The sequence below is a fragment of the Rhinoderma darwinii genome (assembly GCF_050947455.1).
Source record: "Rhinoderma darwinii isolate aRhiDar2 chromosome 5 unlocalized genomic scaffold, aRhiDar2.hap1 SUPER_5_unloc_47, whole genome shotgun sequence".
NCBI classification, from domain to species: domain Eukaryota; kingdom Metazoa; phylum Chordata; class Amphibia; order Anura; family Rhinodermatidae; genus Rhinoderma; species Rhinoderma darwinii.
In genome coordinates, this window is record NW_027461806.1 from 447,602 (window position 1) to 460,811 (window position 13,210).

At 47.7% G+C, this 13,210-nt stretch overlaps 9 non-coding genes across 9 annotated transcripts; all 9 read right to left on the bottom strand.

Annotated features, from left to right (window-relative positions):
• Positions 1–723: 723 nt before the first annotated feature.
• LOC142695281 (U2 spliceosomal RNA) lies at positions 724–914 on the bottom strand. The gene has a single exon (XR_012863412.1). It is a non-coding gene; the product is annotated as a U2 spliceosomal RNA (small nuclear RNA).
• A 1,276-nt stretch (positions 915–2,190) lies between these two features.
• LOC142695282 (U2 spliceosomal RNA) lies at positions 2,191–2,381 on the bottom strand. Its single transcript, XR_012863413.1, has one exon. It is a non-coding gene; the product is annotated as a U2 spliceosomal RNA (small nuclear RNA).
• A 1,280-nt stretch (positions 2,382–3,661) lies between these two features.
• LOC142695283 (U2 spliceosomal RNA) lies at positions 3,662–3,852 on the bottom strand. The gene has a single exon (XR_012863414.1). It is a non-coding gene; the product is annotated as a U2 spliceosomal RNA (small nuclear RNA).
• A 1,300-nt stretch (positions 3,853–5,152) lies between these two features.
• LOC142695284 (U2 spliceosomal RNA) lies at positions 5,153–5,343 on the bottom strand. Its single transcript, XR_012863415.1, has one exon. It is a non-coding gene; the product is annotated as a U2 spliceosomal RNA (small nuclear RNA).
• Positions 5,344–6,629: 1,286 nt separating this feature from the next.
• On the bottom strand, positions 6,630–6,820 carry LOC142695285 (U2 spliceosomal RNA). Its single transcript, XR_012863416.1, has one exon. It is a non-coding gene; the product is annotated as a U2 spliceosomal RNA (small nuclear RNA).
• Positions 6,821–8,112: 1,292 nt separating this feature from the next.
• On the bottom strand, positions 8,113–8,303 carry LOC142695286 (U2 spliceosomal RNA). Its single transcript, XR_012863417.1, has one exon. It is a non-coding gene; the product is annotated as a U2 spliceosomal RNA (small nuclear RNA).
• A 1,293-nt stretch (positions 8,304–9,596) lies between these two features.
• Positions 9,597–9,787, bottom strand: LOC142695287 (U2 spliceosomal RNA). The gene has a single exon (XR_012863418.1). It is a non-coding gene; the product is annotated as a U2 spliceosomal RNA (small nuclear RNA).
• Positions 9,788–11,103: 1,316 nt separating this feature from the next.
• LOC142695289 (U2 spliceosomal RNA) lies at positions 11,104–11,294 on the bottom strand. Its single transcript, XR_012863420.1, has one exon. It is a non-coding gene; the product is annotated as a U2 spliceosomal RNA (small nuclear RNA).
• Positions 11,295–12,582: 1,288 nt separating this feature from the next.
• Positions 12,583–12,773, bottom strand: LOC142695290 (U2 spliceosomal RNA). Its single transcript, XR_012863421.1, has one exon. It is a non-coding gene; the product is annotated as a U2 spliceosomal RNA (small nuclear RNA).
• Between the last annotated feature and the right edge of the window lie 437 nt (positions 12,774–13,210).

Below are 13,210 nucleotides of genomic sequence, written 5' to 3' on the forward strand. Positions count from 1 at the left end.
CGCCAGGCTGTCTTTTTTTTGCACAGCTAGTTGCCTCCAGGAGGCCACAAGAGGGAGACAAGGGACTGCAAAATGGAAAATAGGCATCCACCAACTTTACAGACAACTTCTCCTTGCTCCTACAACCTCCATCCTTGCACAGTTTGTTATTCTTCTAGGTAACATAGTAACAAATCCAAATTGCTGCTCTCTTTGTAGGCAAGCAAGGCTTTGTTGCAACTGCAATTCTTACTTCTTCTTGAAATGTAGGGACGACAGTACATTCCATCACATCCATCTAGTGTACACAGGTAGGTCCATTGTGGCGGGCAGGCGAGCGGGCGGGCTGCTTTATTGGCTGTTTGCTGTTCCCCTACTCCACTCCACTATTTGACTGTTGTGCTGCATCAATCAATCAATCAATCAATCAATCAATCAATCAATCAGTGGCTGGCTCAGGTGCAGCTCTTTAACTTACCTAAAAGGGAGGGCGGAGAGAAGACAAGGAAGGTGAATGAGGTGTTCCAATGTGAAATGCCGGAAACACAGAAACACAGACGACACACAACAAGAGGTGGCAATCTATTCATTAATTGCATTTAATCAATGAGCTCATTATCACTCATGCATTGTCCAACAGGTGTTGAAATAATGGGATTAAAAGGGGAGATCCCTTCAGAAAGACAGAAACAATAGCAAAGACAAAAAACACTTTTGGAATCTGCTTTTAGTCAACACATAAGGAAAGGGTGCACCGGTCCTGGAAATACTGCAATACCAGGTCAATGCGTGGAGTGGACAGAGCAAGCTCTATTTCCATCTCCCTGTTCTAAAAATCCATTTAATATATGGTCCCCAGATAGGGGACGTATCAGATATTAAACTGATAAGAACAGATACTACACTTGATCTTAGCCAAAAGGCCGAGAAGCGATAACCCGAACGGGCCGCGCGTTGCCCGAGCCTGCCCGATACTGCTGTTCAGCCCTTGCAGCGATTCAGCCTACTTCTAGGCAATTCCATGGGGCCCTGCAGGCTCACACACTCACAGCTACACGGGAGGTGAATAAAGGCCGGAGAGGAAGCCAGACAGGATTTGCTTCTTTTGCTTGCACCACAATGCAGTGCTGAAAGAGGAGGAATCTACATAAAAACGCCTTCCTGGCAACGCCCAAATGCCCTGCTGCCATGCAGATAAACACTGGCAGCGGCAGCAAGTGCATGCCCACAGCCACCCCTTGTTCCTTCACACCTTGTATCAGCTGTAATCCAGTCCAGTCCAGTGCTGCCTGCTGAGCAGCACTGACCAACACTGCCTGGGCCCAGGCTTTTATCTCTGAGGCCCCATTATGATGTCAGAAAGCTGGCTCTGGAATCCTGAGGGCTCCACTATGACACGTGCAAAGTTCCGTCTGAACTTTATATAAGACGGTGAGGCTCAGTCAGTCACTCAGTGTTGCCTGAGAGGGCAACACTGCAACAGCCGGCCGCCAGGCTGTCTTTTTTTTGCACAGCTAGTTGCCTCCAGGAGGCCACAAGAGGGAGACAAGGGACTGCAAAATGGAAAATAGGCATCCACCAACTTTACAGACAACTTCTCCTTGCTCCTACAACCTCCATCCTTGCACAGTTTGTTATTCTTCTAGGTAACATAGTAACAAATCCAAATTGCTGCTCTCTTTGTAGGCAAGCAAGGCTTTGTTGCAACTGCAATTCTTACTTCTTCTTGAAATGTAGGGACGACAGTACATTCCATCACATCCATCTAGTGTACACAGGTAGGTCCATTGTGGCGGGCAGGCGAGCGGGCGGGCTGCTTTATTGGCTGTTTGCTGTTCCCCTACTCCACTCCACTATTTGACTGTTGTGCTGCATCAATCAATCAATCAATCAATCAATCAATCAATCAATCAGTGGCTGGCTCAGGTGCAGCTCTTTAACTTACCTAAAAGGGAGGGCGGAGAGAAGACAAGGAAGGTGAATGAGGTGTTCCAATGTGAAATGCCGGAAACACAGAAACACAGACGACACACAACAAGAGGTGGCAATCTATTCATTAATTGCATTTAATCAATGAGCTCATTATCACTCATGCATTGTCCAACAGGTGTTGAAATAATGGGATTAAAAGGGGAGATCCCTTCAGAAAGACAGAAACAATAGCAAAGACAAAAAACACTTTTGGAATCTGCTTTTAGTCAACACATAAGGAAAGGGTGCACCGGTCCTGGAAATACTGCAATACCAGGTCAATGCGTGGAGTGGACAGAGCAAGCTCTATTTCCATCTCCCTGTTCTAAAAATCCATTTAATATATGGTCCCCAGATAGGGGACGTATCAGATATTAAACTGATAAGAACAGATACTACACTTGATCTTAGCCAAAAGGCCGAGAAGCGATAACCCGAACGGGCCGCGCGTTGCCCGAGCCTGCCCGATACTGCTGTTCAGCCCTTGCAGCGATTCAGCCTACTTCTAGGCAATTCCATGGGGCCCTGCAGGCTCACACACTCACAGCTACACGGGAGGTGAATAAAGGCCGGAGAGGAAGCCAGACAGGATTTGCTTCTTTTGCTTGCACCACAATGCAGTGCTGAAAGAGGAGGAATCTACATAAAAACGCCTTCCTGGCAACGCCCAAATGCCCTGCTGCCATGCAGATAAACACTGGCAGCGGCAGCAAGTGCATGCCCACAGCCACCCCTTGTTCCTTCACACCTTGTATCAGCTGTAATCCAGTCCAGTCCAGTGCTGCCTGCTGAGCAGCACTGACCAACACTGCCTGGGCCCAGGCTTTTATCTCTGAGGCCCCATTATGATGTCAGAAAGCTGGCTCTGGAATCCTGAGGGCTCCACTATGACACGTGCAAAGTTCCGTCTGAATTTTATATAAGACGGTGAGGCTCAGTCAGTCACTCAGTGTTGCCTGAGAGGGCAACACTGCAACAGCCGGCCGCCAGGCTGTCTTTTTTTTGCACAGCTAGTTGCCTCCAGGAGGCCACAAGAGGGAGACAAGGGACTGCAAAATGGAAAATAGGCATCCACCAACTTTACAGACAACTTCTCCTTGCTCCTACAACCTCCATCCTTGCACAGTTTGTTATTCTTCTAGGTAACATAGTAACAAATCCAAATTGCTGCTCTCTTTGTAGGCAAGCAAGGCTTTGTTGCAACTGCAATTCTTACTTCTTCTTGAAATGTAGGGACGACAGTACATTCCATCACATCCATCTAGTGTACACAGGTAGGTCCATTGTGGCGGGCAGGCGAGCGGGCGGGCTGCTTTATTGGCTGTTTGCTGTTCCCCTACTCCACTCCACTATTTGACTGTTGTGCTGCATCAATCAATCAATCAATCAATCAATCAATCAATCAATCAATCAGTGGCTGGCTCAGGTGCAGCTCTTTAACTTACCTAAAAGGGAGGGCGGAGAGAAGACAAGGAAGGTGAATGAGGTGTTCCAATGTGAAATGCCGGAAACACAGAAACACAGACGACACACAACAAGAGGTGGCAATCTATTCATTAATTGCATTTAATCAATGAGCTCATTATCACTCATGCATTGTCCAACAGGTGTTGAAATAATGGGATTAAAAGGGGAGATCCCTTCAGAAAGACAGAAACAATAGCAAAGACAAAAAACACTTTTGGAATCTGCTTTTAGTCAACACATAAGGAAAGGGTGCACCGGTCCTGGAAATACTGCAATACCAGGTCAATGCGTGGAGTGGACAGAGCAAGCTCTATTTCCATCTCCCTGTTCTAAAAATCCATTTAATATATGGTCCCCAGATAGGGGACGTATCAGATATTAAACTGATAAGAACAGATACTACACTTGATCTTAGCCAAAAGGCCGAGAAGCGATAACCCGAACGGGCCGCGCGTTGCCCGAGCCTGCCCGATACTGCTGTTCAGCCCTTGCAGCGATTCAGCCTACTTCTAGGCAATTTCATGGGGCCCTGCAGGCTCACACACTCACAGCTACACGGGAGGTGAATAAAGGCCGGAGAGGAAGCCAGACAGGATTTGCTTCTTTTGCTTGCACCACAATGCAGTGCTGAAAGAGGAGGAATCTACATAAAAACGCCTTCCTGGCAACGCCCAAATGCCCTGCTGCCATGCAGATAAACACTGGCAGCGGCAGCAAGTGCATGCCCACAGCCACCCCTTGTTCCTTCACACCTTGTATCAGCTGTAATCCAGTCCAGTCCAGTGCTGCCTGCTGAGCAGCACTGACCAACACTGCCTGGGCCCAGGCTTTTATCTCTGAGGCCCCATTATGATGTCAGAAAGCTGGCTCTGGAATCCTGAGGGCTCCACTATGACACGTGCAAAGTTCCGTCTGAACTTTATATAAGACGGTGAGGCTCAGTCAGTCACTCAGTGTTGCCTGAGAGGGCAACACTGCAACAGCCGGCCGCCAGGCTGTCTTTTTTTTGCACAGCTAGTTGCCTCCAGGAGGCCACAAGAGGGAGACAAGGGACTGCAAAATGGAAAATAGGCATCCACCAACTTTACAGACAACTTCTCCTTGCTCCTACAACCTCCATCCTTGCACAGTTTGTTATTCTTCTAGGTAACATAGTAACAAATCCAAATTGCTGCTCTCTTTGTAGGCAAGCAAGGCTTTGTTGCAACTGCAATTCTTACTTCTTCTTGAAATGTAGGGACGACAGTACATTCCATCACATCCATCTAGTGTACACAGGTAGGTCCATTGTGGCGGGCAGGCGAGCGGGCGGGCTGCTTTATTGGCTGTTTGCTGTTCCCCTACTCCACTCCACTATTTGACTGTTGTGCTGCATCAATCAATCAATCAATCAATCAATCAATCAATCAATCAATCAATCAATCAATCAATCAATCAGTGGCTGGCTCAGGTGCAGCTCTTTAACTTACCTAAAAGGGAGGGCGGAGAGAAGACAAGGAAGGTGAATGAGGTGTTCCAATGTGAAATGCCGGAAACACAGAAACACAGACGACACACAACAAGAGGTGGCAATCTATTCATTAATTGCATTTAATCAATGAGCTCATTATCACTCATGCATTGTCCAACAGGTGTTGAAATAATGGGATTAAAAGGGGAGATCCCTTCAGAAAGACAGAAACAATAGCAAAGACAAAAAACACTTTTGGAATCTGCTTTTAGTCAACACATAAGGAAAGGGTGCACCGGTCCTGGAAATACTGCAATACCAGGTCAATGCGTGGAGTGGACAGAGCAAGCTCTATTTCCATCTCCCTGTTCTAAAAATCCATTTAATATATGGTCCCCAGATAGGGGACGTATCAGATATTAAACTGATAAGAACAGATACTACACTTGATCTTAGCCAAAAGGCCGAGAAGCGATAACCCGAACGGGCCGCGCGTTGCCCGAGCCTGCCCGATACTGCTGTTCAGCCCTTGCAGCGATTCAGCCTACTTCTAGGCAATTCCATGGGGCCCTGCAGGCTCACACACTCACAGCTACACGGGAGGTGAATAAAGGCCGGAGAGGAAGCCAGACAGGATTTGCTTCTTTTGCTTGCACCACAATGCAGTGCTGAAAGAGGAGGAATCTACATAAAAACGCCTTCCTGGCAACGCCCAAATGCCCTGCTGCCATGCAGATAAACACTGGCAGCGGCAGCAAGTGCATGCCCACAGCCACCCCTTGTTCCTTCACACCTTGTATCAGCTGTAATCCAGTCCAGTCCAGTGCTGCCTGCTGAGCAGCACTGACCAACACTGCCTGGGCCCAGGCTTTTATCTCTGAGGCCCCATTATGATGTCAGAAAGCTGGCTCTGGAATCCTGAGGGCTCCACTATGACACGTGCAAAGTTCCGTCTGAATTTTATATAAGACGGTGAGGCTCAGTCAGTCACTCAGTGTTGCCTGAGAGGGCAACACTGCAACAGCCGGCCGCCAGGCTGTCTTTTTTTTGCACAGCTAGTTGCCTCCAGGAGGCCACAAGAGGGAGACAAGGGACTGCAAAATGGAAAATAGGCATCCACCAACTTTACAGACAACTTCTCCTTGCTCCTACAACCTCCATCCTTGCACAGTTTGTTATTCTTCTAGGTAACATAGTAACAAATCCAAATTGCTGCTCTCTTTGTAGGCAAGCAAGGCTTTGTTGCAACTGCAATTCTTACTTCTTCTTGAAATGTAGGGACGACAGTACATTCCATCACATCCATCTAGTGTACACAGGTAGGTCCATTGTGGCGGGCAGGCGAGCGGGCGGGCTGCTTTATTGGCTGTTTGCTGTTCCCCTACTCCACTCCACTATTTGACTGTTGTGCTGCATCAATCAATCAATCAATCAATCAATCAATCAATCAATCAATCAATCAATCAGTGGCTGGCTCAGGTGCAGCTCTTTAACTTACCTAAAAGGGAGGGCGGAGAGAAGACAAGGAAGGTGAATGAGGTGTTCCAATGTGAAATGCCGGAAACACAGAAACACAGACGACACACAACAAGAGGTGGCAATCTTCATTAATTGCATTTAATCAATGAGCTCATTATCACTCATGCATTGTCCAACAGGTGTTGAAATAATGGGATTAAAAGGGGAGATCCCTTCAGAAAGACAGAAACAATAGCAAAGACAAAAAACACTTTTGGAATCTGCTTTTAGTCAACACATAAGGAAAGGGTGCACCGGTCCTGGAAATACTGCAATACCAGGTCAATGCGTGGAGTGGACAGAGCAAGCTCTATTTCCATCTCCCTGTTCTAAAAATCCATTTAATATATGGTCCCCAGATAGGGGACGTATCAGATATTAAACTGATAAGAACAGATACTACACTTGATCTTAGCCAAAAGGCCGAGAAGCGATAACCCGAACGGGCCGCGCGTTGCCCGAGCCTGCCCGATACTGCTGTTCAGCCCTTGCAGCGATTCAGCCTACTTCTAGGCAATTCCATGGGGCCCTGCAGGCTCACACACTCACAGCTACACGGGAGGTGAATAAAGGCCGGAGAGGAAGCCAGACAGGATTTGCTTCTTTTGCTTGCACCACAATGCAGTGCTGAAAGAGGAGGAATCTACATAAAAACGCCTTCCTGGCAACGCCCAAATGCCCTGCTGCCATGCAGATAAACACTGGCAGCGGCAGCAAGTGCATGCCCACAGCCACCCCTTGTTCCTTCACACCTTGTATCAGCTGTAATCCAGTCCAGTCCAGTGCTGCCTGCTGAGCAGCACTGACCAACACTGCCTGGGCCCAGGCTTTTATCTCTGAGGCCCCATTATGATGTCAGAAAGCTGGCTCTGGAATCCTGAGGGCTCCACTATGACACGTGCAAAGTTCCGTCTGAACTTTATATAAGACGGTGAGGCTCAGTCAGTCACTCAGTGTTGCCTGAGAGGGCAACACTGCAACAGCCGGCCGCCAGGCTGTCTTTTTTTTGCACAGCTAGTTGCCTCCAGGAGGCCACAAGAGGGAGACAAGGGACTGCAAAATGGAAAATAGGCATCCACCAACTTTACAGACAACTTCTCCTTGCTCCTACAACCTCCATCCTTGCACAGTTTGTTATTCTTCTAGGTAACATAGTAACAAATCCAAATTGCTGCTCTCTTTGTAGGCAAGCAAGGCTTTGTTGCAACTGCAATTCTTACTTCTTCTTGAAATGTAGGGACGACAGTACATTCCATCACATCCATCTAGTGTACACAGGTAGGTCCATTGTGGCGGGCAGGCGAGCGGGCGGGCTGCTTTATTGGCTGTTTGCTGTTCCCCTACTCCACTCCACTATTTGACTGTTGTGCTGCATCAATCAATCAATCAATCAATCAATCAATCAATCAATCAATCAATCAATCAATCAGTGGCTGGCTCAGGTGCAGCTCTTTAACTTACCTAAAAGGGAGGGCGGAGAGAAGACAAGGAAGGTGAATGAGGTGTTCCAATGTGAAATGCCGGAAACACAGAAACACAGACGACACACAACAAGAGGTGGCAATCTATTCATTAATTGCATTTAATCAATGAGCTCATTATCACTCATGCATTGTCCAACAGGTGTTGAAATAATGGGATTAAAAGGGGAGATCCCTTCAGAAAGACAGAAACAATAGCAAAGACAAAAAACACTTTTGGAATCTGCTTTTAGTCAACACATAAGGAAAGGGTGCACCGGTCCTGGAAATACTGCAATACCAGGTCAATGCGTGGAGTGGACAGAGCAAGCTCTATTTCCATCTCCCTGTTCTAAAAATCCATTTAATATATGGTCCCCAGATAGGGGACGTATCAGATATTAAACTGATAAGAACAGATACTACACTTGATCTTAGCCAAAAGGCCGAGAAGCGATAACCCGAACGGGCCGCGCGTTGCCCGAGCCTGCCCGATACTGCTGTTCAGCCCTTGCAGCGATTCAGCCTACTTCTAGGCAATTCCATGGGGCCCTGCAGGCTCACACACTCACAGCTACACGGGAGGTGAATAAAGGCCGGAGAGGAAGCCAGACAGGATTTGCTTCTTTTGCTTGCACCACAATGCAGTGCTGAAAGAGGAGGAATCTACATAAAAACGCCTTCCTGGCAACGCCCAAATGCCCTGCTGCCATGCAGATAAACACTGGCAGCGGCAGCAAGTGCATGCCCACAGCCACCCCTTGTTCCTTCACACCTTGTATCAGCTGTAATCCAGTCCAGTCCAGTGCTGCCTGCTGAGCAGCACTGACCAACACTGCCTGGGCCCAGGCTTTTATCTCTGAGGCCCCATTATGATGTCAGAAAGCTGGCTCTGGAATCCTGAGGGCTCCACTATGACACGTGCAAAGTTCCGTCTGAACTTTATATAAGACGGTGAGGCTCAGTCAGTCACTCAGTGTTGCCTGAGAGGGCAACACTGCAACAGCCGGCCGCCAGGCTGTCTTTTTTTTGCACAGCTAGTTGCCTCCAGGAGGCCACAAGAGGGGGACAAGGGACTGCAAAATGGAAAATAGGCATCCACCAACTTTACAGACAACTTCTCCTTGCTCCTACAACCTCCATCCTTGCACAGTTTGTTATTCTTCTAGGTAACATAGTAACAAATCCAAATTGCTGCTCTCTTTGTAGGCAAGCAAGGCTTTGTTGCAACTGCAATTCTTACTTCTTCTTGAAATGTAGGGACGACAGTACATTCCATCACATCCATCTAGTGTACACAGGTAGGTCCATTGTGGCGGGCAGGCGAGCGGGCGGGCTGCTTTATTGGCTGTTTGCTGTTCCCCTACTCCACTCCACTATTTGACTGTTGTGCTGCATCAATCAATCAATCAATCAATCAATCAATCAATCAATCAATCAATCAGTGGCTGGCTCAGGTGCAGCTCTTTAACTTACCTAAAAGGGAGGGCGGAGAGAAGACAAGGAAGGTGAATGCTTCTTTTGCTTGCACCACAATGCAGTGCTGAAAGAGGAGGAAACACAGACGACACACAACAAGAGGTGGCAATCTATTCATTAATTGCATTTAATCAATGAGCTCATTATCACTCATGCATTGTCCAACAGGTGTTGAAATAATGGGATTAAAAGGGGAGATCCCTTCAGAAAGACAGAAACAATAGCAAAGACAAAAAACACTTTTGGAATCTGCTTTTAGTCAACACATAAGGAAAGGGTGCACCGGTCCTGGAAATACTGCAATACCAGGTCAATGCGTGGAGTGGACAGAGCAAGCTCTATTTCCATCTCCCTGTTCTAAAAATCCATTTAATATATGGTCCCCAGATAGGGGACGTATCAGATATTAAACTGATAAGAACAGATACTACACTTGATCTTAGCCAAAAGGCCGAGAAGCGATAACCCGAACGGGCCGCGCGTTGCCCGAGCCTGCCCGATACTGCTGTTCAGCCCTTGCAGCGATTCAGCCTACTTCTAGGCAATTCCATGGGGCCCTGCAGGCTCACACACTCACAGCTACACGGGAGGTGAATAAAGGCCGGAGAGGAAGCCAGACAGGATTTGCTTCTTTTGCTTGCACCACAATGCAGTGCTGAAAGAGGAGGAATCTACATAAAAACGCCTTCCTGGCAACGCCCAAATGCCCTGCTGCCATGCAGATAAACACTGGCAGCGGCAGCAAGTGCATGCCCACAGCCACCCCTTGTTCCTTCACACCTTGTATCAGCTGTAATCCAGTCCAGTCCAGTGCTGCCTGCTGAGCAGCACTGACCAACACTGCCTGGGCCCAGGCTTTTATCTCTGAGGCCCCATTATGATGTCAGAAAGCTGGCTCTGGAATCCTGAGGGCTCCACTATGACACGTGCAAAGTTCCGTCTGAACTTTATATAAGACGGTGAGGCTCAGTCAGTCACTCAGTGTTGCCTGAGAGGGCAACACTGCAACAGCCGGCCGCCAGGCTGTCTTTTTTTTGCACAGCTAGTTGCCTCCAGGAGGCCACAAGAGGGAGACAAGGGACTGCAAAATGGAAAATAGGCATCCACCAACTTTACAGACAACTTCTCCTTGCTCCTACAACCTCCATCCTTGCACAGTTTGTTATTCTTCTAGGTAACATAGTAACAAATCCAAATTGCTGCTCTCTTTGTAGGCAAGCAAGGCTTTGTTGCAACTGCAATTCTTACTTCTTCTTGAAATGTAGGGACGACAGTACATTCCATCACATCCATCTAGTGTACACAGGTAGGTCCATTGTGGCGGGCAGGCGAGCGGGCGGGCTGCTTTATTGGCTGTTTGCTGTTCCCCTACTCCACTCCACTATTTGACTGTTGTGCTGCATCAATCAATCAATCAATCAATCAATCAATCAATCAATCAATCAATCAATCAATCAATCAATCAATCAATCAATCAATCAGTGGCTGGCTCAGGTGCAGCTCTTTAACTTACCTAAAAGGGAGGGCGGAGAGAAGACAAGGAAGGTGAATGAGGTGTTCCAATGTGAAATGCCGGAAACACAGAAACACAGACGACACACAACAAGAGGTGGCAATCTATTCATTAATTGCATTTAATCAATGAGCTCATTATCACTCATGCATTGTCCAACAGGTGTTGAAATAATGGGATTAAAAGGGGAGATCCCTTCAGAAAGACAGAAACAATAGCAAAGACAAAAAACACTTTTGGAATCTGCTTTTAGTCAACACATAAGGAAAGGGTGCACCGGTCCTGGAAATACTGCAATACCAGGTCAATGCGTGGAGTGGACAGAGCAAGCTCTATTTCCATCTCCCTGTTCTAAAAATCCATTTAATATATGGTCCCCAGATAGGGGACGTATCAGATATTAAACTGATAAGAACAGATACTACACTTGATCTTAGCCAAAAGGCCGAGAAGCGATAACCCGAACGGGCCGCGCGTTGCCCGAGCCTGCCCGATACTGCTGTTCAGCCCTTGCAGCGATTCAGCCTACTTCTAGGCAATTCCATGGGGCCCTGCAGGCTCACACACTCACAGCTACACGGGAGGTGAATAAAGGCCGGAGAGGAAGCCAGACAGGATTTGCTTCTTTTGCTTGCACCACAATGCAGTGCTGAAAGAGGAGGAATCTACATAAAAACGCCTTCCTGGCAACGCCCAAATGCCCTGCTGCCATGCAGATAAACACTGGCAGCGGCAGCAAGTGCATGCCCACAGCCACCCCTTGTTCCTTCACACCTTGTATCAGCTGTAATCCAGTCCAGTCCAGTGCTGCCTGCTGAGCAGCACTGACCAACACTGCCTGGGCCCAGGCTTTTATCTCTGAGGCCCCATTATGATGTCAGAAAGCTGGCTCTGGAATCCTGAGGGCTCCACTATGACACGTGCAAAGTTCCGTCTGAACTTTATATAAGACGGTGAGGCTCAGTCAGTCACTCAGTGTTGCCTGAGAGGGCAACACTGCAACAGCCGGCCGCCAGGCTGTCTTTTTTTTGCACAGCTAGTTGCCTCCAGGAGGCCACAAGAGGGAGACAAGGGACTGCAAAATGGAAAATAGGCATCCACCAACTTTACAGACAACTTCTCCTTGCTCCTACAACCTCCATCCTTGCACAGTTTGTTATTCTTCTAGGTAACATAGTAACAAATCCAAATTGCTGCTCTCTTTGTAGGCAAGCAAGGCTTTGTTGCAACTGCAATTCTTACTTCTTCTTGAAATGTAGGGACGACAGTACATTCCATCATATCCATCTAGTGTACACAGGTAGGTCCATTGTGGCGGGCAGGCGAGCGGGCGGGCTGCTTTATTGGCTGTTTGCTGTTCCCCTACTCCACTCCACTATTTGACTGTTGTGCTGCATCAATCAATCAATCAATCAATCAATCAATCAATCAATCAATCAATCAATCAGTGGCTGGCTCAGGTGCAGCTCTTTAACTTACCTAAAAGGGAGGGCGGAGAGAAGACAAGGAAGGTGAATGAGGTGTTCCAATGTGAAATGCCGGAAACACAGAAACACAGACGACACACAACAAGAGGTGGCAATCTATTCATTAATTGCATTTAATCAATGAGCTCATTATCACTCATGCATTGTCCAACAGGTGTTGAAATAATGGGATTAAAAGGGGAGATCCCTTCAGAAAGACAGAAACAATAGCAAAGACAAAAAACACTTTTGGAATCTGCTTTTAGTCAACACATAAGGAAAGGGTGCACCGGTCCTGGAAATACTGCAATACCAGGTCAATGCGTGGAGTGGACAGAGCAAGCTCTATTTCCATCTCCCTGTTCTAAAAATCCATTTAATATATGGTCCCCAGATAGGGGACGTATCAGATATTAAACTGATAAGAACAGATACTACACTTGATCTTAGCCAAAAGGCCGAGAAGCGATAACCCGAACGGGCCGCGCGTTGCCCGAGCCTGCCCGATACTGCTGTTCAGCCCTTGCAGCGATTCAGCCTACTTCTAGGCAATTCCATGGGGCCCTGCAGGCTCACACACTCACAGCTACACGGGAGGTGAATAAAGGCCGGAGAGGAAGCCAGACAGGATTTGCTTCTTTTGCTTGCACCACAATGCAGTGCTGAAAGAGGAGGAATCTACATAAAAACGCCTTCCTGGCAACGCCCAAATGCCCTGCTGCCATGCAGATAAACACTGGCAGCGGCAGCAAGTGCATGCCCACAGCCACCCCTTGTTCCTTCACACCTTGTATCAGCTGTAATCCAGTCCAGTCCAGTGCTGCCTGCTGAGCAGCACTGACCAACACTGCCTGGGCCCAGGCTTTTATCTCTGAGGCCCCATTATGATGTCAGAAAGCTGGCTCTG